This window comes from Anolis carolinensis, chromosome 3 (assembly GCF_035594765.1).
Source record: "Anolis carolinensis isolate JA03-04 chromosome 3, rAnoCar3.1.pri, whole genome shotgun sequence".
NCBI lineage: Eukaryota > Metazoa > Chordata > Lepidosauria > Squamata > Dactyloidae > Anolis > Anolis carolinensis.
This window is the reverse complement of record NC_085843.1, coordinates 286,779,884-286,807,561: the sequence shown is the minus strand read 5'-3', so window position 1 is coordinate 286,807,561 and position 27,678 is coordinate 286,779,884. Positions and strand designations below refer to the sequence as shown.

Sequence of the window (27,678 nt, the reverse complement as noted above, 5' to 3'; positions counted from 1 at the left end):
TAACTCAAAACTGGTTTTATTGTTCACAAAAGGTTATCCCTTTAAGGCAATAAGCTGGAAGTTTCAAAGGGGTAAAGGAAAATACATTACAGTCTTTGGTTGTTTTAAGTCCAAGGAGCTACGCAGCTGAGAAGCTTTTCCAGGTCCCTCTTTCTCAATGGCTGTGAATGCCGGAGCAATCCTCAGCCTCAGTCCAAATGGCCAATGTTTGAAGACACAGTCTTCCTCTGATGCCAAAGAACTGATTTGGAGGTGCTTGAGACTCCTCAACGTCGTCCAGGTTGGCCCTGAACATGAAGCATAAGTCTCAAGGGTAAGAACCTCAGAATTGGTGCTGAGAGGTAACTTAATCAAGGGCTTTTAGAGCCAAGTCTCTCTCTCTCATGTCCATCTGATAGAAAGTTTGATGGTGGAATGAAAAAAGGAAACGCTGTCCCACTGCAGGAAAGGGTGGAGTCAAACAATTAATATAACTGGTGCAAACAACATTGATTGACAGCTATAAATAACCAATCAGTCCAACTACATTTACAGGGTAAAGGCAAAATCAGGCATGATACAACAATTCAAATCTTGCAACTTACAGTTTGACATATAGATGGCATCGCTCGCGCCGTCACATATAGTATTCTCACTCTCTAACTATATCACATATTCATATTATTTACCTTTTGTTACCCTTCACCTAGTGCTATCCCTTCACCCCAGTCCAGCCAATTACAATATTTATTTCCAACATTCCATTGTTTCTTTTACAGGTTTGTTCCCCTTACCTTCTACATATACAAACTCTACAGATTTTCCCCATATCTTCCCATATGTGGTGGTCCTGTAAATCTGTTCAAAAATTTTGGGAGAACGTTTTTAAAGAAATAAAGGGAATCACCAAAACAGAAATAATAGTAAAGCCTGAAATAGCACTGTTGTCATTTATGAATAATATTCAAATACAGTAGAGTCTCACTTATCCAACGTAAACGGGCCGACAGAATGTTGGATAAGCGAATATGTTGGATAATAAGGAGAGATTAAGGAAAAGCCTATTAAACATCAAATTAGGTTATGATTTTACAAATTAAGTACCAGAACATCATGTTATACAACAAATTTTACAGAAAAAGTAGTTCAATATGCAATAATGCTATGTAGTAATTACTGTATTTACAAATTTAGCACCAAAATATCATGATATATTGAAAACATTGACTACAAAAATGTGTTGGATAATCCAGAATGTTGGATAAGTGAGTATTGGATAAGTGAAACTCTACTGTAATAGGAACACCTGAAATAACACTGTTGTCATTTATGAATAATATTCAAATATCAAAAGAGTTAAAGGAACTAATTGGCAACTTGGTAACAGCAGCAAGATTGTTAATAGCCAAAAAATGGAAAGGGGGGAGGGGGGGAATGCCAATGGTGATTTGGTATATTGCAATAAATGATAAATTGACATGTAATACTAAGATTAAAAGAGGGTTATTAAAAAAGGATTATTTTGGACACAGCATTCTCTCCTAGTAATCCCTTTTCAGCCTCACCTTTGTTGATATTTGTCTGGACATCTGGCATCCCTCCCATCGCAAGTGCTCAACGCAGTTCTCTCTGTCTTGCTCTAACGGCCGCTGGATCTCATCCACCTGCACTTACTTCATGGCCTGCAAAGTGCTGGAGAGCCACGTCTCCTCTTAAAAGTCCCATTAAGAGTCCACCGAAGCTGTGAGAGTGAGTGCCAGGCGCCTTCTGGAGAACATCTCATGAAAGGGGAGGAAAAAGGCACAGATCCAGAGCTGTAGCCAAGGGTGGGGGGTGTTAAGGGTTCAAACCCCCTCCCCATTTTTTTCGGGTTTAAAAAAAACCCTGGTTTACTCATGAATTTTAACTGGTTAACCCAGTGGTTCCCAAACTTATTTGGCCTACCACCCTCTTTCCAGAAAAAATATTATTCAGCGCCCCTGGAAATGTTTTTTAAAAAATTAATAGCAATTAAACAGAAAGATATATGTATTAATGCATATGGCAAATGCACCTGTGGCCAAATTGGAATATGACAAAAATACCAGTTGGGCGCCCCCCCCCCCCCCAAGGCGGTCCTGCTCCGAGACCCAGGAGGAAACGCCCATTGTTTGTTGTTCATGCAAAGGTATTTGATTAAGTCCTTTTGTGGAGGGATTATTCCCCCCTTGGAAATGAGGGGAACTCCTTGCAGCCTGTCACACAGAGGTGGTTCTTCATATATCATATATGGGGGCAAAGGGAAGGGAAACATATAGGGGTACATTCATAGAATCAGAAATCATATTCACCCACCCCCATCCCCAAAGAGTCCAGTGTAATGTCATAAGCCACATAGGAAGGCATGAAATTCAAGGGAAAAAAAGGAAAGGTTCCAGTAAGTGTCCACGAGGCATGGCCAAGTCAGCCAAAGTCCAGTTGAAGGGGTTCGATGGTGGCTGTGATCACTGCCTGAGGCATGAAGAGACCTTTGGATGACCCCCTTTGAGTCCATTATGCAGTCCGTGTTGTGGTAATCTCTGAGCGGTTAGACTCAATTTAACCTTCTCTGGGGGAGATTCCACCAAAAATCAGCAGAGTAGCAAAAGAAAAGCTTTCAAATGCCACAGTTACTTACACGAGGCGAGCAAAGAGAAGCCTTTGACCAGTTAAGATTGCAATGGACTGCAGAGTCTCAGCAAAAGTTCAAAAGGTATTTATTCAGGTAAAAAGAACTCCATTGTAGATAGAAAGGCTTGGGAGCTGTCTAGTCTACTCTAGACTGGTTTCTAAGGAAAAATAAGAAAGGAAAAATAACAAACATCTAAATAGTTACATCTTGCCAGGAAGGATGGCAGGACGTGTTGTTAGCTTGAAGAACAAAAGGAGAAGAGAGAACCAAAATGGTTCCAACCTCATGGTCCAGTTTATTGGGGCCATGAAAGACATTCTGACCAATGAGAAGTTAGTGTCCTTGGAGATTCACATTTCTACTAACTTCAAAGTAAGGGATGTGATGTAAACAGGATAGAGGGAAACACAGTCAAGCCTGTCTAGGCATGCTTTGGAAACAGGGAAAGGATTCCCTCAATCTAACTCTATCATCTATCTAACTACATTTAGACTTGAGCAGTCCAAGATGATTCCCAACAGTCCGAACTCCATGAGCCGTGGAAACGGCAGCAAGGCGGCAGCGCAGCGGCAAAGACGCTCAGTTGACAATCAGCTGTTCGTCCTTTTAAATTTGATCTTATAGGGATAAAAGGTTGTTCCCAGAGCATAGGGGTCCAAAGTACAGAAAACGTGATAGCAGTTAGGCTTAAAATTAGTTCAGGAAGATGTGGTGTGAAAATGGTGGCGATCCATTGACCTGCGCTTACAGAGATTCTGGGACCCTCCGTAACCGCAGTTAAAAGGAATGCCCTTGAAGTCGGTTGCCAGCACCGGCCAGCAACCTGGGAAGGAAGAGAGTTCACTACTGAAGACTAGTTTCTAGTGGAAAGGAAAGGGTTCTCATGCAAGTGTCAATTGAGAGATACATAATAATCACTATGAGAGGGAAAGGTTAGAATGCAATGATAATTTTATTAGGGATTAGTTACAATGTTAGGGTAGCAGAAGAAAAGATCCCGACATTTAGGAAGCTGCTGCTGGGACACACAGTTCATAGTTGGCTGACTCAACAGGAGTTTTTCCGGATCTGTGGAACTCCCTGCTGCAGGTCAGATTTGATTGAGGGCAGGGAACCCCTGTCTTGACCTCATTAAAATGTTATAAAAGAGGGGTCTCCTCCTTTGTTCCCCAGCTTTAGTTCTAATTTCGTACCACCAGTCCCGTCCCAGTTCCTGGTTATGTAGTCGGCATGGGCGTAAAGCCTTGCTTCTTGGGCCTACGTGGAATCTGAGGAATCCACTTTTTATTCTCTATTCTTTTGGACTATATCTTTGATATGCTGCAACCAACTTGCCTGTACCTGTGTGATGCTTTTGTGCAAGGTTTTGTGAGTAAACGGGTTTTTAAAAATCATATCAACCGATTGATAGAATCATAGAATCATAGAATAGTAGAGTTGGAAGAGACCACATGGGCCATCTAGTCCAACCCCCTGCTAAGAAGCAGGAAATCGCATTCAAAGCACCCCCGACAGATGGCCATCCAGCCTCTGCTTAAAAGCCTCCAAGGAAGGAGCCTCCACCACGGCCCCGGGGAGAGAGTTCCACTGTCGAACAGCTCTCACAGTGAGGAAGTTCTTCCTGATGTTCAGGTGGAATCTCCTTTCCTGTAGTTTGAAGCCCTTGTTCCCTTGTGTCCTAGTCTGCAGGGCAGCAGAAAACAAGCTTGCTCCCTCTTCCCTATGACTTCCCTTCACGTATTTGTACATGGCTATCATGTCTCCTCTCAGCCTTCTCTTCTGCAGGCTAAACATGCCCAGCTCTTTAAGCCGCTCCTCATAGGGCTTGTTCTCCAGACCCTTGATCATTTTACTCGCCCTCCTCTGGACGCTTTCCAGCTTGTCAACATCTCCCTTCAACTGTGGTGCCCAAAATTGGACACAGTGTGATTCCAGGTGTGGTCTGACCAAGGCAGAATAGAATAAGGGGGAGCAGGACTTCCCTGGATCTAGATGCTATTCCCCTATTGATGCAGGACAGAATCCCATTGGCTTTTTTAGCAGCCGCATCACATTGTTGGCTCATGTTTAACTTGTTCCCCACGAGGACTCCAAGGTCTTTTTCGCACACACTGCTGTCAAGCCAGGCATCGTCCCCCATTCTGTATCTTTGATTTCCATTTTTTCTGCCGAAGTGAAGTATCTTGCATTTGTCCCTGTTGAACTTCATTTTGTTAGTTTCGGCCAATCATCTCTCTAGTCTGTCAAGATCGTTTTGAATTCTGCTCCTGTCTTCTGGAGTGTTAGCTATCCCTCCCAGTTTGGTGTCGTCTGCAGACTTGATGATCGTGCCTTCTAACCCTTCGTCTAAGTCGTTAATAAAGATGTTGAACAGAACCGGGCCCAGGACGGAGCCCTGCTTGTGGCACTCCACTTGTCACTTCTTTCCATGATGAAGATGACGCATTGGTGAGCACCCTTTGGGTTCGTTCGCTTAGCCAATTACAGATCCACCTAACCGTAGTTTTGTCTAGCCCACATTTTACTAGTTTGTTTGCCAGAAGGTCGTGGGGGACTTTGTCGAAGGCCTTACTGAAATCCAGATACGCTACATCCACAGCATTCCCTGATGTGGCATTTTGATTTGGCGTGCTGAATTCATTTTGTCTACATGCCTAATGCTTGATAAAGGGTGTGCTGTGATCGGCTACTTTTGCCGGTTTCCCCTTTTATACGCAAGCTCTCCTAACCTTTATACCTCAGCTGATTCCGTTGTGTTTTTGACTCTGCTAATGTTATGCTAATGAAAGGCTAAACTTTTTCCAACAAAGTAAACATCCCATCATCCAGTCCAATGGGGATGCCACGGAGGATGACTGGATAGGATACTGGAAATCCACCCTGGCGCTGCTGACTGTTGTATATCAGCTTTACATAACAACAACATCATCATTTTATACTTTTAAGGCACTTTAATTATTGAGATCATGTTATGATGGAACTATGGATGATGAGGCCTATCTGTTTTTAATTATTTATTCCTTTTTTAGTTGCTATATGTTCACATTGATGTTTATTTGATGCATTGCTTGATTATGTATTTGGTTCGTCTGCTTTTTATGGCATTGAATGTTTGCCACCTTTTCTCTGGAAACTACCCCGAGTCTCCCTGGGGAGATAGGGCAGGTTACAAATAAAGTTTTATTATTGGGTTTCTGTGAGTTTCCCGGATTGTCTTGCCATCTTCCAGAAGCATTCTCTTCTGATGTTTTGCCCACATCTATGGAAGGCATCCTCAGAGATTGTGGGGTTTATATATATCTGTGGAAAGTCCAGAGTGGGGGAAAGAACTCTTGTCAGTTTGAGGCAAGTGTGAATGTTGCAGTTGGCCAGCTTGATTAGCATTGAATGGTCTTGCACCTTCAAAGCCTGGCTGCTTCCTGGCTGAAAACAGGAGAATTCCAGACAGGAATCAATCAGGGCCGGTTAACACCTCCCAACAAAGGATTCCCCCAAGCAGGAAGCAGCCAGGCTTTGAAGCTGCAAAGCCATTCAATGCTAATCAAGGCGGGCAAGTGCAACATTCACATTTGCCTCAGGCAGACTAGAGTTCTTTCTCCCACCCGGGCTATCATTCCACAGGTATATAAACCTCGCTTGCCTAGTTTCCAACAGACCTCACAACCTCTGAGGATGCCTGTAGTGACTCAGCTGGAACCACAAATGGACTCTGATGAGGATGATGGGATTCAGGTTCAAAATCAGGTTCAAAATGTCCCTGTTGTAGAAGATGAGGAACAGAGAGTGCAAGTTCATTTTCCCACAGCAAGGAATGGTGTTGATGATACTGAAACTAGCCAGGTGCAAATGGACTTAGAAAAGGAGGACAGTTCTCAGTCTGATAATGAGGCTCAACAAACTACTAACGAGCAGGCTGACCTTGACGAAACAGGTTCCTTAGATCAAGCTGACCGTTTGGAATTCAGGGTTCGGGGGAGTGTGAGAATCGCAAACAAGAGGGAGGTTAGAGGCCAGAGAAATGCTTTCATGCTTTGCAAAGGATATTAAAGCAATGCCTTTGGAGACAAACCTTTGTCAAAGCAACTTTCATTCAACCAAGAAGCAAGCTCTCATTTTCCTGGATTATCTTGCAGCTTTTGTGTTCATGTTCTTAGGACTTTGTCATGCTCTAATGGGACCTTGTTTATTCCTCGTGATTTTTGGAATTATTCTCTAAGGCTTTATTTTGTAATGATCTTTTGGAACTTTACTTTTGCTTTTAAAGAAAATCTTCTATTTTCTAATAAACTAAAAAGACTTCAACCTGTGTGCAGTTTGGTGTATACAACAAGGTGAAGCTAACCTGAGGTGCAAGAATGCCTGCCATAGATGCAGGTGAAATGTCAGGAGAGAATGCTTCTGGAACATGGCCAGGCAGCCTGGAAAACTCACAGCAACTCAGTGATACCAGCCAAGAAAGCCTTTGACAAAGATTATTACCTTCCTGAGATTCAGCCATCTAGCCTCTGTAGAAAAATGTCCAGAAAAGGAGAGAAGGATTTGATAGGTGATATAACCATAGACAGACTTTATATTTCTAGGTGCGAAGATCACTGCAGATGGAGACTGCAGCCAGGAAATCAGAAGATGTTTCCTTCTTGGGAGGAGAGCAATGGCCAACCTTGACAAAACAGTGAAGAGCAGAGACATCACACTGGCAACGAAGGTCCACATAGTCAAAGCAATGGTATTCCCCATAGTGACCTATGGATGCGAGAGCTGGACCATAAGGAAGGCTGAGCGAAGGAAGAGAGACGCTTTTGGACTCTGGTGCTGGAGGAGAATCCTGAGCGTGCCTTGGACCTTGGCAAGAAGATCCAACCCGTCCATCCTCCAGGAAATAATGCCCAGTGGCTGCTCACTGGAGGGAAGGAGATGAGAGGCAAAGATGAAGTATTTTGGCCACATCATGAGGAGACAGGAAAGCTTGGAAAAGATCATGATGCTGGGAAAATGGAAGGAAAAGGGAAGAGAGGCTGACCAAGGGCGAGATGGATGGACGGTATCCTTGAAGGGACTGGTTTGAACTTGAAGGAACTGGGGGCAGCCACGGCCGACAGGGAGCTCTGGTGTGGACTGGTCCAGGAGGTCACCAAGAGTCGGAGATGTCTAAACGACTGAGCAGCAGCAGCATAACCATAGAAAACTAGGTGGGTAGATTCGCGGAATCGTGGAATTGGGAGATGCCCCTAAAGTCCATCTCATCCAACTCCCTTCCTCCTGGCAAGAAGGCACAATCCAAGATAGATAGTGGTTAATATGGCAGCTATACGAGACACTGTCCAACGGCCTTTACTCCCTGCACCTGTGTAACTAACTGTCCACCACCTCCCTATTCAGGCAGCCATGCTTTTGTGTTCTTTCAGCCAGGCAAATGCAAACACGGCACAGTCAAGCAGAGGGGAAGGGGGGGGGCGAGGCAGGGAGCGCATGGGAGTGTTGTCGACCGCCTTTTAGGGGATCGGGCCCTTAAGGAGAGACCCGACCCGGTCCTGAGGGAACGGACCTTGGCGAAGCCAAAAGGAGAATATAAGCCGCAATACAACCTGAAGCCTGAAATGAAGAAGGTCCGCCAAGGGTGAAGGAAAATCCGCCAAGGAGTCTTTATTGAGCGATTCAGCTGAATGGACACTAGTAGCGATCATTCAATCTACTAGCGTAACACATGTTTCAAATAAAGCCATATTTATACAATGTTTCGGTCTGACAGCCCTTTGAATTTCCCGCCCTGCTCCCCCACCCATCTGATCGTGGATAGGCTGAGAGGTTGAGCGAGGCGGGCTTTCGTTTCCCGCCTTGCTCTGCTGGCCCAATGGGGAGCCGTTTTTTGTCCCCACTCGGGCCAATCAGAGAGGAGGAGGCGGGAGCTATTGAAACAATGAGGTGACCGGACAGGAAATATCAGATTAATCCTGGCCCGGCCGATTTCTAAAGGAATTAATGACACCCATCAAGGATGTCCGGGGTCCTGTCACGTTCACAGATCTTAGATATGTCTTTGGGGTGTCAGACGGGAAGTGAAGAAGGGTGGTGATGAGCCGTCATTGACGGGCTCCCCAGGAGGTGCCCTGGCCTGGGATATGACAATGTTTGCCTTGGGGGCGAGTTACCTTCAGGAATCTGGTGACTCAAACCCTATATTGTCCATGCGATCGGAATGAGATTGGATTAAACTGTGGCAGATTATCCTTTTGTTTTTGGGAAGGGAGGTCTGGGTCATGGGGCTAAGGTTCACGTTGGGGTCATAATATTTCCCATTTGATTTCATGATTTGACAATTATATGGGATAGAATGAAAATTAAAATAAAGTTGGATCATAAACCCAGCTGGGAAAAACACATATTTTCCGGGGATCCCAAAGAGTATAAATACATATAGGCAGATAGGTAGATTTCAAGGAGGAAAGGGAGAATCCATAGAGGGGGGGTTACATTGCACAAAGGGGGACCATGGATGATATAATCAATTGAAAACATTTGATAAGAATGAGGTTTACAACATCTGGGGAACCCAATATGGAAATTCATAAGAGTGGAGTTCTAGCAGCATGATTTCACAATTCATGAAGTTAGCCCAACGATTAGAAATTCATACAACAGTGGGTCATGAGGGTGTCCAGGTACATAGAATATGAAAATTCACAAATACATGAGGGAAAAGAGTTCATAAGGAATTCATAGAAATGGCATGGGGAAGGGGCACATGTGGGTTGCAGTCTTTGGAAGTATAGGATTTCATAAGTCCAGGGGTAGGTCTGGGGAAGAGTGTTCTTCTCCTTCATAAAATCATGAAGGTATGAATGAAACGTGGAGGGCACCCGTCCGGGCACCCCCTGGCAGCTGCAAAGAGGGTGAGGGTACTTGGAGATCCATGTCTCCCCCGCGAGAGAGCGATTCCCCCATCCCCAGTACACAGAAAGGGGCTAGGGATCTCTTAAAACCATTCCGCGGGCCGCGGGGAGAGGAAAGTCCGGGATAAGGCAGCAGTTTGGCTTGAAAGGAGCCGTCGGTCCCGTTTGACAGTCAGCTGTTGAGGTGCCGAAAACTGGACCGATTCCGGTTCCGCTGGTTGTCTTCGAGTCAGGAGCCTTAGAAAGGGTTAGGTCTAAAAGAGGAGTGTTCTAGGGGTAATTTTGATAAAGATATGAGCCAATTTATATCGTCCGCCATGTTAATCCATGGCGGAGAACCTCAGCCGGAGTTAAAGGGACGCGAGAGAGAGAGAAATTGCAGGCAAAGGAAGGAGTCAGAAAAAGATACAAAATAACCAGATAGAGAGTGTTATTGTTAAAATAAATGCTACTTTTATTGGGGGATTTTGTTACATAGTTCAGGGAAGGGGAAAGTGAAATAAAAAGATCTCCTAATAATAGTCTGCTGCGGTCCCGTTCCGTTCCTTTGGTGAGCGATCTACGGAACTCTCCGCTGCGTTTTTAAATTAATTTAAAAGCCGGGGTTTCGGTTATCAGGAGCAGGTGTGCTCTGTGCCGGGAGGGGTTCCCACCCTTTGGAGCCTGCACGGTTGCTCCTGCGCCAGGTGTGCAAGCCAGGAAAGGGCTCCGTTCAGGGGCACCGCTCAGAAAGCAGCAGAAGGGGCCGTTTTACGGAGCAACAAAGCAGACACTTCCACCCCAGAAGCTGCAGAGGAAGGGAATGGTTGTCTGAGACCAGTGGGATTGTTGGATCTTACCTTCATCTCTCAAAATGAATAACTGGAAGGGATCTTCTGCTCTTTTGTTACTCCCCTCAACATTAATCCTCTAGACCAGGGGTCCCCAAACTAAGGCCCGGGGGCCGGATGCGGCCCTCCAAAGTCATTTACCTGGCCCCTGCCCTCAGTTTTTATAATAGAATATTTTATATCAGTTTTAATAATATAATATTGTATATACATATAATATTGATAGAAATATTATAATGTAATACAATGTAATACTAATAATAATACCATATAATAATATTAATTATATACTATATATTACATGTAATATTACTAATAATATTACAATATAGTGGTATAATTCAATATCTATATATATAAAAGAGTGATGGCATCGGGGCAGCGGACAAAACAACAAAAGTAAACACCCCACAACCTCGAAAATTGACATCACAACCCCTCATCCATGCCTCTAGGTTGATACAACAAAAAGAAAAGAAAAATAAATTCCTAATTAGAGGGAGAGGAATAATAGTTTTTATCCAATTGCTGCCAGTTACAAGGCTAAGCTCCACCCACTTGGTCTCCTAGCAACCCACTCAGCCAAGTGTTAATAAAATAATGATAAAAAATAAATACAAATAATACAATAAAAATTATAAAAAACACTAAAATAATTAATACAATAAAATACTATAAAATGACTAAAAATAATACAACAAAATAATAAAATATAATAAATAAAAAAGATAAGTGACAATAAAATTAATTAAAAAAAATACAAATAACGTCAAATAAAAATTCCACAACAAGTTTTAACCAATACCACCACCACTTTGCCACAGCAACGCGTGGCCGGGCACAGCTAGTAGTAATATATAATGCTAATATTGTTCTATGCTAATAATATAATATATTGTATATAGATATAAATTGTAAGCCGCTCTGAGTCTCCTTCGGGGTGAGAAAAACAGGATATAAATGTAGCAAATAAATAAATAATAAATAAATAAAATTTTGACTTAGGTTCGCCCAAAATCTGAAATGACTTGAAGGCACACAACAACAATAATCCTAATTAACTTGACTATCTTGTTGGCCAGAAGCAGGTCCACACTTCCCATTGAAATCCTGATTGGTTTGAGTTGGTTAAAATTGTTTTTATTTTTAAATGTTGTATTTTTCTTTTGTTGTTGTTGTTGTTGTTGTTGTTTTTGCACTAGAAATAAAACATATGCAGTGTGCATAGGAATTTGTTCATTTTTTTTCTTCAAATGATCATTCGGCCCCTCAACAGTCTGAAGGATTGGGGACCGGCCCTCTGCTTTAAAAGTTTGGGGACCCCTGATCTAGACTGTTTTTCTATCTGATGTCCCTGTCCCCTGAGGTTTTCTATTTGATCCCTTTCTCACCCCGAGTTTTTTAATTTAGTGTTCATGCGGCTCGCCCCTGTTAGATTGCTTCTTGACTTTGTGTTATACTGTATATTTTATCAGTTGTGTTGGTTAATTGTATTTTGATATGTTGTTTTTATGCTGTTTTATACTGTATTGTCCTGGGCAGGGCCCCATGTAAGCCGCCCCGAGTCCCTTTGGGGAGATGGTGGCGGGGTATAAATAAAGTTTTTTTTTAATTATTATTATTATTATTATCTTCTAGGGTGCTGCATGGTGTAAATTCACAGATGGATGTATCTAAACTGCGGTTTGATACCACTTAATGGCTTTGTCTCAATGCTATCATTTCTTGACATTTGTAGTTTAGTGATTTACAAGCCCCCTTCGGCACAGAAGGCTTAAGACCTTGAGAAACTACAACTTCCATGGAAGATAAAGTGGGGTCAAATTGCATTCAATCTACAGTACAGGCCAGACCTGGGCCAACTTGGGCCCTCCTCCCAGGTGTTTTGGAAGGAAGGCCAAGTGTGTGAGGTATGATCTCATGGCTTCTTTGTCGGGCTATTATATTCGTACTTTGGACTTCAACTCCCACAATTCCTAACAGCCTCAGGCCCTTTCCTTTTTCTCCTCAACCGCTTAAACAGGAAGGAAAGGAATGAAAGGAAGGAACCTGACTGAGGCTGTTGGGAATTCTGAGAGTTGAAGTCCAAAATACCTAGAGGGAGGGCCCAAATTGGCCCAGGCCTGGTACAGATACACCACTACTTGTTAAAGCTACAACTGTTGCAGATTTTCATGTGGTTTTTTGTGTGTGCAAAACATGGCTTTTGCACCCCTAAGCTGCGTAGGCACCTCAAAACCACACTGGAGCCCCAGAATATAAGCAGACAAGCTGTTTATTGAAGGTTATAATTAAGCACAAGCAAATAAAGTTCAGAGTCAATAAAATGGGTTTAAATCCACAAGAGCAGTGTACTTGAAAATCATAAAGCAAGAGTCTAAGAAAGACACTCAAAGAACCAAACCAGATATCGAACTCAGTCCCAAGAAAGGCATTAAGAATAGACCAAACAAGATTCAATTCTAAGGCATGAGACCAACTGGAACCACAGGAAAACAAGACTAGAATGCAGCATCAAACTCCAAGGTAATGCAAAGTAATAGAAATCCAAACAGCAAAGTTACTGGAACATTCAACTGGATTCAATGGCAAAACAAGGCTGGAACTTGAAGCAAAAGCCACGGCTGCAAGAATATACAGGAACACGGAGCAATTGTGTTCTCCTGAATTGCAGTGTTGCCACCTCTGCTGTGGCAGAGAAGAACTAGGCATTTAAGGAAAAGGTCTTTCTTCCATGAGAAAACTCTTTCTCTCATGAGAAAACTATTCATTAGAGCGCTTCAAAAGCAGCAGTTTACTTCTCTGCAAACATTCTCATTCCCTCCTTTAATGAGTTATCGCTCCCCTCCTGTCAAACTTATTATCTTCCTCTAAACAAGAATGCCCATCTGGCACCTGGAGATCTGGTCTTGATGGCGGAGAGGAATGTGGTTCAAAATGCCTGGTTGCAACCATTCGGTCTCTGGTCCCAGAATCCACTGGGACAAACTCTGACTGCATGTCAGGCCCAAACCCAGAGTCCTTTAGCAAAGCAGGTCCAGGGACAATTGCTGGCTGAATGAGCCCAATCCCAGGCTCAGGCTGAGTCCTAACAGAGGCCAGGCTTTAGCACAGCAGGTTAATCACAAGCTGCAACAAATTTTGCCAACTGGAAGGTTGAGTTTGAAGCCTGGGTCAGGGTGAGCTCCTGTCCTTTAGCCCAGCTTCTACTTACCTAGCAGTTTGAAAACAAGTGTGAGTAGATAAATAGGAACTGCATTAAAGCAGGCAGGTATTTAGGCTCCACGTTTTACAAGTAAAAAGGAGGAAGTTTATAAACAAAGAAAGCTCTCTGGGAGGGAGATGGAGCGACAGCACCCCTGGTAGCCGGAACAGAGCACAGCCTCCAAAGATGCCGAAGGATAGGAAAGCCTATATATACCTCTATCTGTTGTCTGTCTGGTCATTGTTATAATTGGCATTGAATGTTTGCCGTGCATGTGTTTTGTGCTCTGCCCTGAGTCCCTTTGGGGTGAGAAGGCGGAATAGAAATACTGTAAATAAATAAATAAATAATAGAGCACAGCAGGAAATAACATCAGCAGCAACAGCAGCAATAACAAGTCTGCTACATAAAACAGTTTGCCATCTGAGCTCTGTAAGGAGAAACTGCCAAAAGGAATAAATGAAATGCCAAAAAAAATGGTTTGAACATCAAATTAATGCATCACAGAGTGTCCCTACAGTGTAGAATGGATGCCCTTTGACCCAGCTTGAAGTGCCCTGGCTCATTGCGGTGAAATACTGAGATTTGTACTTTGGCGAGACACCAGCGATCTTTGGCAGAGAAGGCTAAAGGCCTTGCAAAACTACAGCTCCCTGGGTTCCATGGCATGGAGTCATGACAGTTAAAGTGGTGTCAAACTGCATTGTTTCCACAGTGTAGATGCACTCCAAGACAATCTTCAGATTGACAATCTTCAAGAACAAGGCACGAGAGTCAAGACAAAGATCCACCCAGAGGAAAGGTGTTCTTACCATACATCAAGGGAACCACTGACCGCATAGGGAAGCTGATGAAGAAGCACAACCTACAAACTATCTACAGACCCACCAAGAAAATCCAACAAATGCTACGGTCAGCGAAGGACAAGAGGGATCCTCTCTCTTCTGCAGGAGTCTACCGGATACCATGCAGCTGTGGACAAGTCTACACAGGGACCACCAAACGCAGAAATGCCCAAACACGGGTCAAAGAACATGAGAGGCACTGCAGACTAATTCAACCAGAGAAATCAGCCATAGCAGAGCATTTGATGAACCAGCCTGGACACAGGATATTATTTGAGAACACAAAAATGCTAGACCATTCCAACAACTATCATGGCAGATTACACAGAGAAGCCACTGAAATCCACAAGCATGTGGACAACTTCAACAGAAAGGAAGAAACCATGAAAATGAACAAAATCTGGCTACCAGTATTACAAAACTCCAAAATCAAAACAGTAGATGGGAACCAACACTCTGAGGGCTTAACTGAACAAAGGATGCCCCCAGGCAAGAGACAAAACATTTCCAATGCTAATTAGGGTGATTAACTGAAACATTAATGCTGGCTCCCAGTGACAAAGGACTCTTGACACACCCTGGACTCTACACAGATATATATTCTTTCCTTTCCTTACTTAGTTTCTCCATACCTCACAACCTCTGAGGATGCCTGCCATAGATGTGGGCGAAACGTCAGGAGAGAATACTTCTGGAACATGGCCACACAGCCCGAAAGACATACAACAACCCAATCTTCAGATAACCTGGGGTGTAACTACACTGCAGAATGGATGCAGTCTGACACCACTTTCACTGTCATGACTCTGTGCCATGGAACCCAGAGAGCTGTAGATTCATTGCACTGGAGATGGGAGTTCTGTAAAATTCTGATGCATTTATCTGTTGAGACCAATGCTGTGAGTAGATGAGACTGAAAGCAGTGCTGGCTTGGGCGGATCCATGCTTTAGCCTCAGTGATGGTCGGTTGTGCCCGTTTGCCTTCCGGCTCTGTTTCGAGGCCCATTCCACCTCCATCTCTCACTTGGGAGATGTAGCAGGGCTGGTATCTCAATCCTATCCAAAGCTAGAGTCTTGCCATTCTCTTCTTTGCACAGAAGAGCCAATGAATCGGAGACACACATGACACCATGCGCAAATACGGCTGTGAGCTTGCTCTCTGCAGAGCTTCCCACCATCTGGCCTCTTGGGCCTGGCCTGTATAAATACCAAATATTCTTACAGGTATCCGAAGCCAGAGCCTCTTTGTGGCTATTCTTATCATCATCATTATCATCATCATCATAATTTAAATTACTTATTAATCGCCCTCCATCCACGATGCTCTGGCGATTTACAAGATAAAATTGTAAAGGATAAAAATACATACATACAAATATTGATTAAAAAATATTAAAATAGATTAAAAGCTCTAGTCAAGAGCCATGTCTTGAGTGCGAGGGTAAAAGGCCCCAACTCACGCATGGCTCTCATATGGGGCGGCAAGGCATTCCATAAGGCAGGGCAGAAATAGAAAAAGCTCTGCGCCTGGTCCTTTCCAAGTGCACTTCTCTAGGACCCGGCACATAGAGTAAGTCTCGTTGGGATGGTTATTGCGACCTCCGATGATGGGAGAAGGAGAGACGGTCCCTAAGGAACGATGGGCCCTGGCCGTAAAGAGTTTTAAAGGTCAGAACTAGCATCTTATATAGACCACGGGAATCAGTTGGAAGCCAATGCAGATGCTGCAGCACTGGTGTGATGTGGCATTTCATGGGTGTTCTTGTGAGGAGCCTGGCTGCCGCATTCTGAACAATACGGAGCTTCTGGGTCGTGGACATCGGAAGGCCAACATACAGGGCGTTGCAATAGTCCAGCCTAGACGTGACCGTGGCCTGGATGACCGTTCCCAGCACCTCATCAGATAGATAAGGTGCCAGTTGCCTCGCTTGTCGTAGGTGGAAAAAGGCCTGTTTGCTGGCAGCAGCGACCTGAGCTTCCATTGTCAGCTGCGAATCCAGAACGACACCCAGGCTCTTAACGGAAGGTGAAGGAGATAGGGCAGCGTGTTTGTGATAAGAATAGACAGGGAGCATCCGAATGGCACCAGAGCTCCAGGGGGAAGATCTCCCCAAGATCTGGGTGGTCTCAGAAGCAGAGAATTAAAGAAGCAGGCGAGAGGAAAGGAAAGGGGTGGAGAGGGAAAGCAAGGAAGGATTAAGAGGCTGAGGCCAGGCAAGATGAAAGCCGCGGAGATGGTAAGCTGCTGAGCATCGAGGCAATAAAAGTGGATAACAGCCGCCCTCGTGAAATATTTAAGAGCCTGTTAGGAAGATGAAGGAGAGGCAAGAAGAAAGGCTCTCCTTCCAGACGAGCCAAGTTGGAGAAGAGGCAAGGGGCCAAAACGGAGCGTCGTTGGGGGGTTAAAGAAATGGTGGGAAGCATTAATGCAGAACCATGGTTGCACCCCTAGACTATGTAGGCACCTCAGAACCACACTGGAGCCCCAGAATATAAACAAGCAAGCTGTTTATTGTGTTGGGAATCATCCTGGACTACTCAAGTTTAAATGTAGTTAGATAGATGATAGAGTCAGATTGAGGGAATCCTTTCCCTGTTTCCAAAGCATGCCTAGACAGGCTTAACTGTGTTTCACTCTATCCTGTTTACGTCACATCCCTTACTTTGAAGTTGGTAGAAATGTGAATCTCTAGGGACACTAACTTCTCATTGGTCAGAATGTCTTTTATGGCCCCAATAAACTGGACCATGAGGTTGGAACCATTTTGGTTCTCTCTTCTCCCTTTGTTCTTCAAGCTAACAACACGTCCTGCCATCTCTCCTGGCAAGATGTAACTATTTAGATGTTTGTTATTTTTCCTTTCTTATTTTTCCTTAGAAACCAGTCTAGAGTAGACTAGACAGCTCCCAAGCCTTTCTATCTACAATGGAGTTCTTTTTACCTGAATAAATACTTTTTTGAACTTTTATTGAGACTCTGCAGTCCATTGCAATCCTAAATGGTCAAAGGTTTCTCTTTGCTCGCCCCGTGTAAGTACCTGTTGCATTTGAAAGCTTTTGCTTTTGCTACTCTGCTGCATTTTGGTGGAATCTCCCCCAGAGAGGGTTAAATTGAGTCTAACCGCTCAGAGATTACCACAACATATTGAAGGTTATATGCAAGCAAAAGCAAAACAAAGTCAATAAAATGGGTTTAAATCCACAAGAGCAAGGTACTTGAAATACATGAAGCAAGAGTCTGTAAAAGTCACTCAAAAAACATAGTCCAAAATCGGATAACAAAGTAGGTTCCCAGAAAGGTATCACAAATAGAACAAACAGGATTAATTCCAAGGCATGAGTCAAACGATAACCACAGGAAAACAAGACTAGAGTACAGGATTAACTTCAAAATAGTCCAAGGTATGAAGTCAATGAAGGAACACAAGGCGAGGGTCTTAACTGGAATAAAAACCAAACGGCAAAGTCACTGGAATATCCAACTGGATTCACAGGCCAAAGCGAGGCTGGAACTTGAAACAAAATACACGGATGCAGGAAATACACAGGAACACAGAACAAAGATCCTTCTTTCTTGAATAAGCAATGTTACCACCTCTGGCTGTGGCAAGGGAAGCAAAGCATTTTAAGAGAAATCCAAGGCCTTTCTCCCATGAGAAAATTGCTCATTAGATTGCTTCAAAAGCAACCGCCTGCTTCTTTGCAAAGATTCTCGTTCCCTCCTCCGGTGAGTTATTGCTGCCTTCCTGTCAAACTCATTATCCCGCTCCAGAGTCTCAGCTCCCACATCCAAACTAGAATGTCCACCTGGCACCTGGAGACCTGACCTTGACTGCTGAGAGGAATGTGGTTCACAATGCCTGCTTGCAACCATTCTGTCTCTGGTCCCAGAATCTCAGGCCCGAACCCAGAGTCTTCTGGCAAAGCAGGTGCAGGGACAACCACTGGTTGAATGGGGCCAATCTCAGGCTGGGCTACAACAACCACCTCCTTATGAGGATGTTTTTAGTCTTAAAAGAGAGATATAAAAATGGGTTGCTGTGAGTTTTGTGGGATGTATGGCCATGTTCCGGTAGCATCTCTCCTGATGTTTCACCTGCGTCTGTGGCAGGCATCCTCAGAGGTCTGTTGGGGGTGAGGCAAGTGGAGTGTGTATATATACCTATATATCGATTGAAATTGTCCACATGCTTATGGATTTCGACAACACAGAAAGGAGGAAACCATGAAAATGAACAAAATCTGTTTCCCAGTATTAAAAAAACACTAGAATCAAGACAGTAAATAAAGAACATTACCCAGAAACAGGAGAACTCCACAAAGCAAACAATCAAAGACCAATTAACACCTCTCAAACAGAAGATGTCTCCAGACAACAGAGGCCAGGCTACGTCTATGCAGATCCCCTCACCTTGCAAACTTCATGGCTACTCAATGCTAATTCAAGCTTTCCTGTTGCAACATGTACACTTGCTTTAAACAGACAAGAGTTATTTTTCCCACTATGTACATTTGAAATGGCAGACAAAGGTTTGAGGTAATGAGACAAAGAGAGTTCCGGTTGCTGTAGAAAAAGACGTTTATTCTCAGTGGCCAGAGAGAATAAGCAATAAGAAGGACCTTCTTCTGTAATCAGGAAAGCGAAGGTACAGAACAAAGAAACACAGGTTCTTTTATACCATTTTCCCTCCATCTACCTATGTCATATAGGCATTATCCATCACCAATTAGTGTCAAAAAGGTCTCACTTTGCACTTTACTAAAAGCTACTTTTGCATTTTCCTAAAATATAGGCTACTTTCAAGACCTCTGACTCTCCATTAGGCCTTATCTAAGGAATTCCTATCTAGGCTTTCAGGGGTTCCCATTAATTGAGGAATTCCCCTTTATCCTAGCTTTTAGGGAGCCATTAGCACTCCTACATGGCGCCAGGTCTTATCTTGACATCCCAAAAGCCTTAATTTGTCTTTAAACCATTAGCATGGAGCTTTATCTATTCTTGTTGACACTTGACATATGTCTCTGGCACTTAGGGTGAACTTTGGTCTCTGCTCATGGGGAGATGGTTATTTGCTAGGTAGAATGTATTTTTGAGGCTATATGCACACAATCTGCTGGTGATTACATATTTTCCTATTCCTATTTCTAATATGATTACATTCAATATATAGTTTCCAATACAAGTATTATATTTTCCCAATACACCTTCATCACATTATTCTGCAGATATGCACTTTACTTGCCTCATCTCCAAAAGAGCTCTGAGGATGCTTGCCACAGATGCAGGTGAAACGTCATGAGCGAATGCTACTGGAACATGGCCATACAGCCTGAAAAACTCATAGCAACTCAGTGATTCTGGCCATGAAAGCCTTTGACAATACAGAGTCAAGGTTCTGTCACAAAATATGATGCTGTGACACATCACTATCATGTTCATGTGATGCTCTTGCTGTGTGCTTTTCATGCAATTTCCAGCTTATATAGAGTTTCCACTGCAAGATTTATTCAGAAGGGATTTGCCTTGTGTTCCTCTGGGGCTGAGAGAGTGTAACTTTCCCAAGATCACCACACAGATTTCCATAGCTGAGCATTGCAAGGGTTTGAACCCTGGTCTCCTAGTCCAATGCACTGACACTTACACCATGCTGGCCCTTCCTATCATGTCACACAGATGTGTTACTGGTGCCATGTGCCATCATGTCCACAGACCTCCCTCTCATCTTACTTTGCCCCATGTGTCTTGGTTTGAATCTGCAAAATATAGGAAGGCTGTGTGTGAACAACAGCAAGCAAACCAGCAAAGCAGGCTGAAAGTATCCCAAACCAACTAATGTTGTTGTTGTAATGTAATTCTGTTAATGTGGGATTTGTGTATTGGTAGTGTTTAAATGAAATTTGTGTCTGGCATGTATTGCATACAGGTTGCATCATCCAGAGTATGCTATAGTCTGTAAAGGGTTAATGACTGAGAAGCTGTGTTGACCTTGATGTGTGGCTGGAACCTTGGGGAGTATCCAGACTCAAGTGTGTTTGTACATTACTGATTGCGTCAGTTCTGAGTTTGTGTCTGCCTAGAGTGAAAGCCAAGCCTGTGTTCATCTGCAATTCTGTTTTGTCTTGTATAGTAAAACTTTGTATATATTTTTTTAACATCGTTTCTGATGTCTCTTCGTTCTGTGCTCCATTGACAACATACAACTGCTGCTACGCTGCGAATTACTCTGACAAATTCTTCTTCAACCTTTGGAGGCTTCTTTGGAGGCTTTTAAGCAGAGGCTGTAGGACCATCTGTTGAGAGATGGGTTGGGCTAGATGGCCTTTGAGGTTTCTTCCAACTCTATCATTCCATGATGTGTCTCATTGAGTCTAGAAAACTCTCCCTTTGGCTTGTCTACAAAGAAAGCATTGCTCCAGAAGTCTTGAGGAACATCTATGTTCTCCTGGCCAAATGTCAGGCGGGCGTTTCTTGTTCGAGAGCAGAGTGTTTTCCTCTTGGTCATCCTCCCATTAACAAAATTACTCTCGTTCCATCTTTCTCAAGGCCTCCAAGTCCTTGGATGTCTCTCCAGGGTTTTTGGGGGACTTCCTGGAGGATCTGCCAGCTTCTTTGGGAGAGATTCTGGCAGGGTGGCCATTCCTGGAGAGAGACAGAGCTTGTTCCTTCTCCATTTGAAGATTATCCATCTGGAATCAGATTCGGGGAATCCCAAATCCTTAGAAAGAGTAACCCAGTCCAAGCGGATGCACAGCAATCACTGCTTTTCTAAGGCGATGAAGAGGAAATGCAGACTCTTTTTTATTCTACTCCTATCTTTCCTTTAGGCATTCAGACCCAAAAGGATATGACAATTACTGCTATTAATAAAATTAGAAAATCGATAATTTATTAGTTTAGAGGATTGACAGGGTAGTATTTTGCAAATGCGTCAGACTTGGGTCGGGGAGAGAGGATGATATCAAAGCCAGGTTTTAAAATATGGCTATTGATTGGTAGTTGGGTGAGGCATTTGGGGAGAGTGAGTGATGCGTGATGGTTTGAGTCCAGGGTTCAAATCCCCGTTCAGACAGGAAAGTCACACTGGGCAAGTCAAACCTTGAAAATGAAATGCACAGAGTGCAAATGAAATGCAAATGAGTGGCATTTGGCTTAAGAACAATATAAGCAGAAGGGATCTGAAAGTCTTAGGTGTTGTGGTTCAGTCTGATGATGAAGGGGGATTTGGGTTTCAGCAGGTTGACCAAGGAAATATTGAAAGCTCTGAATTGTTAGAAAGGCCGCGGGCTAGCAGGGAAGTTGAAGTTAGTGATAAGAGTGACCTTTCGCAGGATTTTGAACATCAACAAAGTCCAGGTGGTTCTGGCAGCGAGCCAGAGGAGTCTTCTTTAGATCAAGATACAAGGTTAAGGTTAAGGGTTCATTGTCCCAGGCATTCTCTGAGAATAGCTGGGAAACGTGTGGGAATTCAAGGACAGAGAAATGCTTTCTTAGCCTGTAAGCATGGTTAAATAGAGAGAAACAGGGAAAGATTTCAGTCGAAGCAACGTTGGTTTTGGAAGCTTAACTCTTGCCTTGTCTCTGCTCATGGAAAAGGCTTCTTGTTTTTGTTCATGCTTAGTTCCTGGGTTTTGGATTGCATTTTGGAGTTCACACTGCCTTGTTTTTCAGGACTGAATTGCTATATTCTACAGAGACTTTGAACTATATTCTGCAGAATGCCTTTACAATTGGATTACTGCTTTCTTTACTGATTTTTATTAAGACTTTGCTATCTTTTATCAATAAACTGTAAAAACTGTCAGAGTAATTGCAGTGCAGCAGTAGTTGGATGGAATCAGCGGAACGCAGAACGAAGTGGCACCCAGAGACTTTGGTAAAACTATTTACAAGCTTTACTGCAAGCAGTAATAATCACAGACTTGCAAACAAACACAGGACTTGACTTTCACTCTAGGCAGGCAGAACTCAACTCAACTCAGAACTGAACTGATGCAATCAGTAATGCACAAACACTTGTGTCTGGACACTCCCCAGTTCCAGCCGCACATCAAGGTCATTACAGCTTCTTAGTAATTAACTCTTTCCAGACTATGTTATACTCTGGATGATGCAATCAGTATGCAATACAGACAAGACACAAATTTCATTTAAACACTACCAATACACAAATCACACATTAACAAAAACCAAGTCTGTTCTGGTGGAATGTGTGTTAAGAGCAAGGTGAACCAGTGCTAAGGTGCAACACTAGGAGACCACAAGCTGAGCACGAGCCAAGAGTGTGATGCTGCAGCAAAAAAAGCCACAGTGTTTTAAGGCTGTTCTTGAAAGACAAAACAGGACATGGTGCCTCTCTCTTCTGCTTTGATCCGACCGCTTTACCTGGAATCACACTGTGTCCAATTCTGGGCCCCATAGTTCAAGAGAGAGATTGACTCTAACCTGGAAGGTGTCAAGAGGAAGAGGAAGACTCAAGGGATCAAAGGCCTGGAGACCACGAATCCATATGAGAATCGTCTTAGAGAACTGGGTCTGCTTAGCCTGCAGAAGAGAAGGCGGAGAGGAGGCATGATGGCCATGTATAAATATGTGAAAGGATGCCAGAAGGAAGAGGGATCAGGCTTCCTTTCTGTTGTCCTGGAAAATAGGACTCAATGGAGCCATGAGTTCAAATGACAGGAGGGGGGATTCCATTGAACATTAGGAAAAACATATGAGCTGTTCAACAGTGGAACTCGCTGCCTCGGCGTCTGGTGAGGACTCTTTCTTTGGAGGCTTTGAAACAGGCTGAATGGCCATCTGTCAAGGATACTTTGTGCTTTTCCTACATGGCAGAAATAGGAGTTGGACTAGATGGCCCATGTGTTCTCTTCCAACTCTATGATTTTATAATCCTGTGTCCATTTCTGGGCAAAACCATTCAAGAAGGAGATGGACAAGGCGGAAAGTATGCAGAGAAGGGCGGCCGAAAAGGCCAAAGGGCTGGAATCCAAGTCCTATGAGGAGCATCTGAGAAAGCAGGGTCTGTTTGGTTTGGAGAAGAGAAGGAGACGGGAGAGCCATGTTTACATATTTGAAAGGATGTCAGACTGAGGAGCAACAAGGCTTCTTCGCTGATGCTTCGGAGACTGAGACACAGTGGAGCCACGGATACCAAATGCAGGAAAAGAGACTCCAAGTAGGCATTAGGAAGGACTTCCCGAAAGCAAGAGCTGTTTAACAGTGGAAACTTCTGCTGCCTGGGAATGCATTGGGGTCTCCATCTGCAGAGGTTTGTCATATAGTGGCTGATGGCCATCTATCGGGAGGGCTTTGAGGGTGTCTTCCTGCCTGGAATGGCCTTTGGGGGTCTCTTTCAACTACACTAGAGTCTTGCTTATCCAACCTTTGCATATCCAGTGTTCTGCATTATCCAATGCAGTCTGCCTTTTAGTAGTCAATGTTTTTGTAGTAAATGTTGCAATGTTTTGGTGCTAAATTCGTAAATACAGTAATTAGTTACTTCATAACTTTAGTGTGCATTGAACTGCTTTTTCTGTCAATTTGTTGTAAAACATGATGTTTTGGTGTTTAATTTGTAAAATCATAATTTGATGTTTAAAATTGAACACGCCCATCTGTATTTTAGAATGTGTTTTATGAATGTCCGATGTAAGTTAATAATTTTTAACTGTTTTATAGTGCATTGTACAATTTTTTTATATGTGTTTTATTGTAAGCCACCCTGAGTCCCCTGTTGGGTGAGAAGGGCGAGATATAAATATTGTAATAAATAAAATAAATAAATAATAGGCTTTTCCTTAATCCCTCCTTATTATCCAACATATTTGCTTATCCAACGTTCTGCTGGCCAGTTTATGTTGGATCTACTGTATATGTGGTTTGTGCATATAAAAAAACCACTGGCTGATCCCACCAGAAAAGCATATTTTCCCAAAGTACCAAATGGAGAAAAGGGCAATATTTCCCGGGCGTTCATTTCTCCGAAACTCCGGCACGAAGCAGGTGCGCCTGCAAGCCTTCCAATGCGCCAGATGCACCCCGGGGCGGCTGCGCATCATTTCCTCCTAATCCCAGACCCTCCATCATGGCTCTGATTAAATTACTGGCCTGGAGTGGGATTATCAGCGGGATGAATGGCCAGATGCAGCGCTTGATCTCCGTAAGCCCACATTAACAGGGCAGACGTCACGGTATTTGAGCAGGGGACGTGGTGGGAACACGCTGGGAATGAGGAGCCCAATGCAGAAGGACGGGCAGGCCTCGCAGATTGATTAAATGGACATAATCCATATTAGCGTAATGCCTTTATTGGGCCAGCCAAGAGAGATGGGCACACTCTCGGATACGCAGGAGAGGAATGGCTCTTGCATCAGACAAGGATCCAGATCTTGACTTGTTTTCCTCTCGTAGAATCATAGAATAAAGCTCTCAAAGGGAGGCAAGAGTCACTTTAGACGTTTTCATTCTCGTGCAAGGCAGCCTTGGGAAACTTCAGGATTTTGGAATGGTTCTTTGCCGTTCGGGAGTTATTTGGTGCAAGAAGTAGCCCCTGGTTGTTTTGCACAAAACACAGGCTTTTCTGTGTACAAAAGGAACACTTTCTCTGCAGAAAATAATAATAATAATAATAATAATAATAATAATAATAATAATAATAATAATAATAGTTTTATTATGACACAGCAAACAAGATAGATATGCTGGATTTCGTATCACAAAATCACAAGTCAAACACTTCCCAAGTGTCTAGGACTGTGTGATGTATTTTCGGATGATGCGTGCAGATCCCATTATTATTATTATTATTATTATTATTATTATTATTATTATTATTATTATTTTATTATGACACAGCAAACAAGATAGATATGCTGGATATTATTATTATTATTATTATTATTATTATTATTATTTTATTATGACACAGCAAACAAGATAGATATGCTGGATTTCGTATCACAAAATCACAAGTCGAACACTTCCCAAGTGTCCAGAACTGTGTGATGTATTTTCGGATGATGCGTGCAGATCCCATTATTATCATTATTATTATTATTATTATTATTATTATTATTATTATTATTATTATTATTATTATTATTATTATTATTTTATTATGACACAGCAAACAAGATTGATATGCTGGATTTCGTATCACAAAATCACAAGTCAAACACTTCCCAAGTGTCTAGGACTGTGTGATATATTTTCGGATGATGCGTGCAGATCCCATTATTATTATTATTATTATTATTATTATTATTATTATTATTTTATTTTGACACAACAAACAAGATAGACATGCTGGATTTCGTTTCACAAAATCACAAGTCGAACACTTCCCAAGTGTCTCGGACTGTGTGATGTATTTTCGGATGATGTGCGCAGATCCCAGTCGGGTGGCCTTTTGCAGTTGGCAGATCATAATTTTGTCAATGTCTATTGTTTCCAAATGCTGGCTGAGATCTTTTGGCACGGCACCCAGTGTGCCCATCACCACCGGGACCACCTGCACTGGTTTCTGCCAGAGTCTTTGAAGTTCAATCTTGAGGTCCTGATAGCGGCTGAGTTTTTCCTGTTGTTTTTCGTCAATGCGACTGTCACCTGGGATGGCAACATCAATGATCCAAACCTTGTTCTTTTCCACAACTGTGATGTCTGGTGTGTTGTGTTCCAGAACTTTGTCAGTCTGGATTCGGAAGTCCCACAGTATCTTTGCGTGCTCATTTTCCAATACTTTTGCAGGTTTGTGATCCCACCAGTTCTTTGCTGCTGGCAGGTGGTACTTGAGGCATAAGTTCCAATGGATCATTTGGGCCACAGAGTTGTGCCTCTGTTTGTAGTCTGTCTGTGCGATTTTCTTACAGCAGCTGAGGATGTGATCGATGGTTTCGTCGGTTTCCTTGCAGAGTCTGCATTTGGGTCATCAGCTGATTTTTTGATCTTGGCCTGAATTGCATTTGTTCTGATGTCTTGCTCCTGGGCTGCAAGGATCAGGCCTCTGTCTCCTTCTTCAGGGTCCCATTCATGAGCCAGAGCCAGGTCTTATTATTATTGTTATTATTACTACTAGATACACCACAAAATTAGTACACAACAAAGATCCCTATGCTGGCTGTTGTATTGGATCATACGTCAGACCCTTCCCAAGTGTCTAGGACTATGCAATTTTCCTGCTTCTTGGCAGGGGGTTGGACTGAATGGCCCACGAGGTCCCTTCCGACTCTATGATTCTATGTGATGTATGAGTGAATAATGCATGCAGATCTGAGAAGGGTGGCCTTTTGCAGCTGATAGGTGGCAATTTTGTCAGCAGTGATGGTTTTTAACTTTTGGACAAGGTCTTTAGGCACATGTGCTAATCACCACTGGGACCACCTTGACTAGCTTGTGCCAGAGTCTTTGCAGTTTGATCTTTAAATCCTCATATTGCATAAGCTTTCCTAGTTGCTTCTCGTTGATCCTGCTGTCACCTGGGATTGCAATATTTAACATGATTGTGAGGTCAGGAGTCTTATGCTCCCAAACTCTGTCAGTCTGGATTCATAAGTCCCAGAGTAGTTTGATGTGTTCCTTTTCTATAACTTTTCCAGGCTTGTGATCCCACCAGTTCTTTGTCAAAGGCAAATGCTATTTGTGGCACAAGTTCCAATGGATCATCTGAGCAATGGTATGATGCCTCTGCTTGTAGTCTGTCTGTGCGATCTTCTTGCAGCAGCTGAGGATGTGATCCATTGTTTTGTTTGCTTCCTTGCAGAGTTTGCACTTGGGATCTGTAGTCAACTTTCCAATTCAGGCTTGGATGACCTTTGTTCTAATGCAGGGGTCCTCAAACTTTTTAAGCCGAGGGCCGGTCCACAATCCTTCAGACTGTTGAGGGGCCGGATTATCATTTGAAAAAAAAATACAAACAAATTCCAATGCACACTGCATATGTCTTATTTGTAGTGCAAAAACAACAACAACAACAACAACAACAATGAAAGAACAATACAATATTTAAAAATAAAAACCATTTTAACCAACATACATTTATCAGGATTTCAATGGGAAGTGTGGTCCTGCTTCTGGCCAATGAGATAGTCAAGTTAATTAGGGTTGTTGTTGTTGTTGTTGTGTGCCTTCAAGTCATTTCAGAGTTTGGGTGAACCTAAGTCTAAAATTTATTTATTATTTATTTACTGCATTTATTTACTACATTTGTATCACACCCTTCTCACCCCAAAGGGGACTCAGAGTGGCTTACAAATTATAGAAACATACAATCTATACAGA

General features: G+C 43.0%; 1 long non-coding RNA gene across 1 annotated transcript; it reads right to left on the bottom strand.

Annotated features, from left to right (window-relative positions):
- On the bottom strand, positions 1-25,048 carry LOC134297940 (uncharacterized). The gene is made up of 2 exons (XR_010004913.1): positions 1,545-25,048; positions 1-438 (listed from the first exon to the last, which is right to left on the bottom strand). It is a non-coding gene; the product is annotated as an uncharacterized LOC134297940 (long non-coding RNA).
- Positions 25,049-27,678: the final 2,630 nt, after the last annotated feature.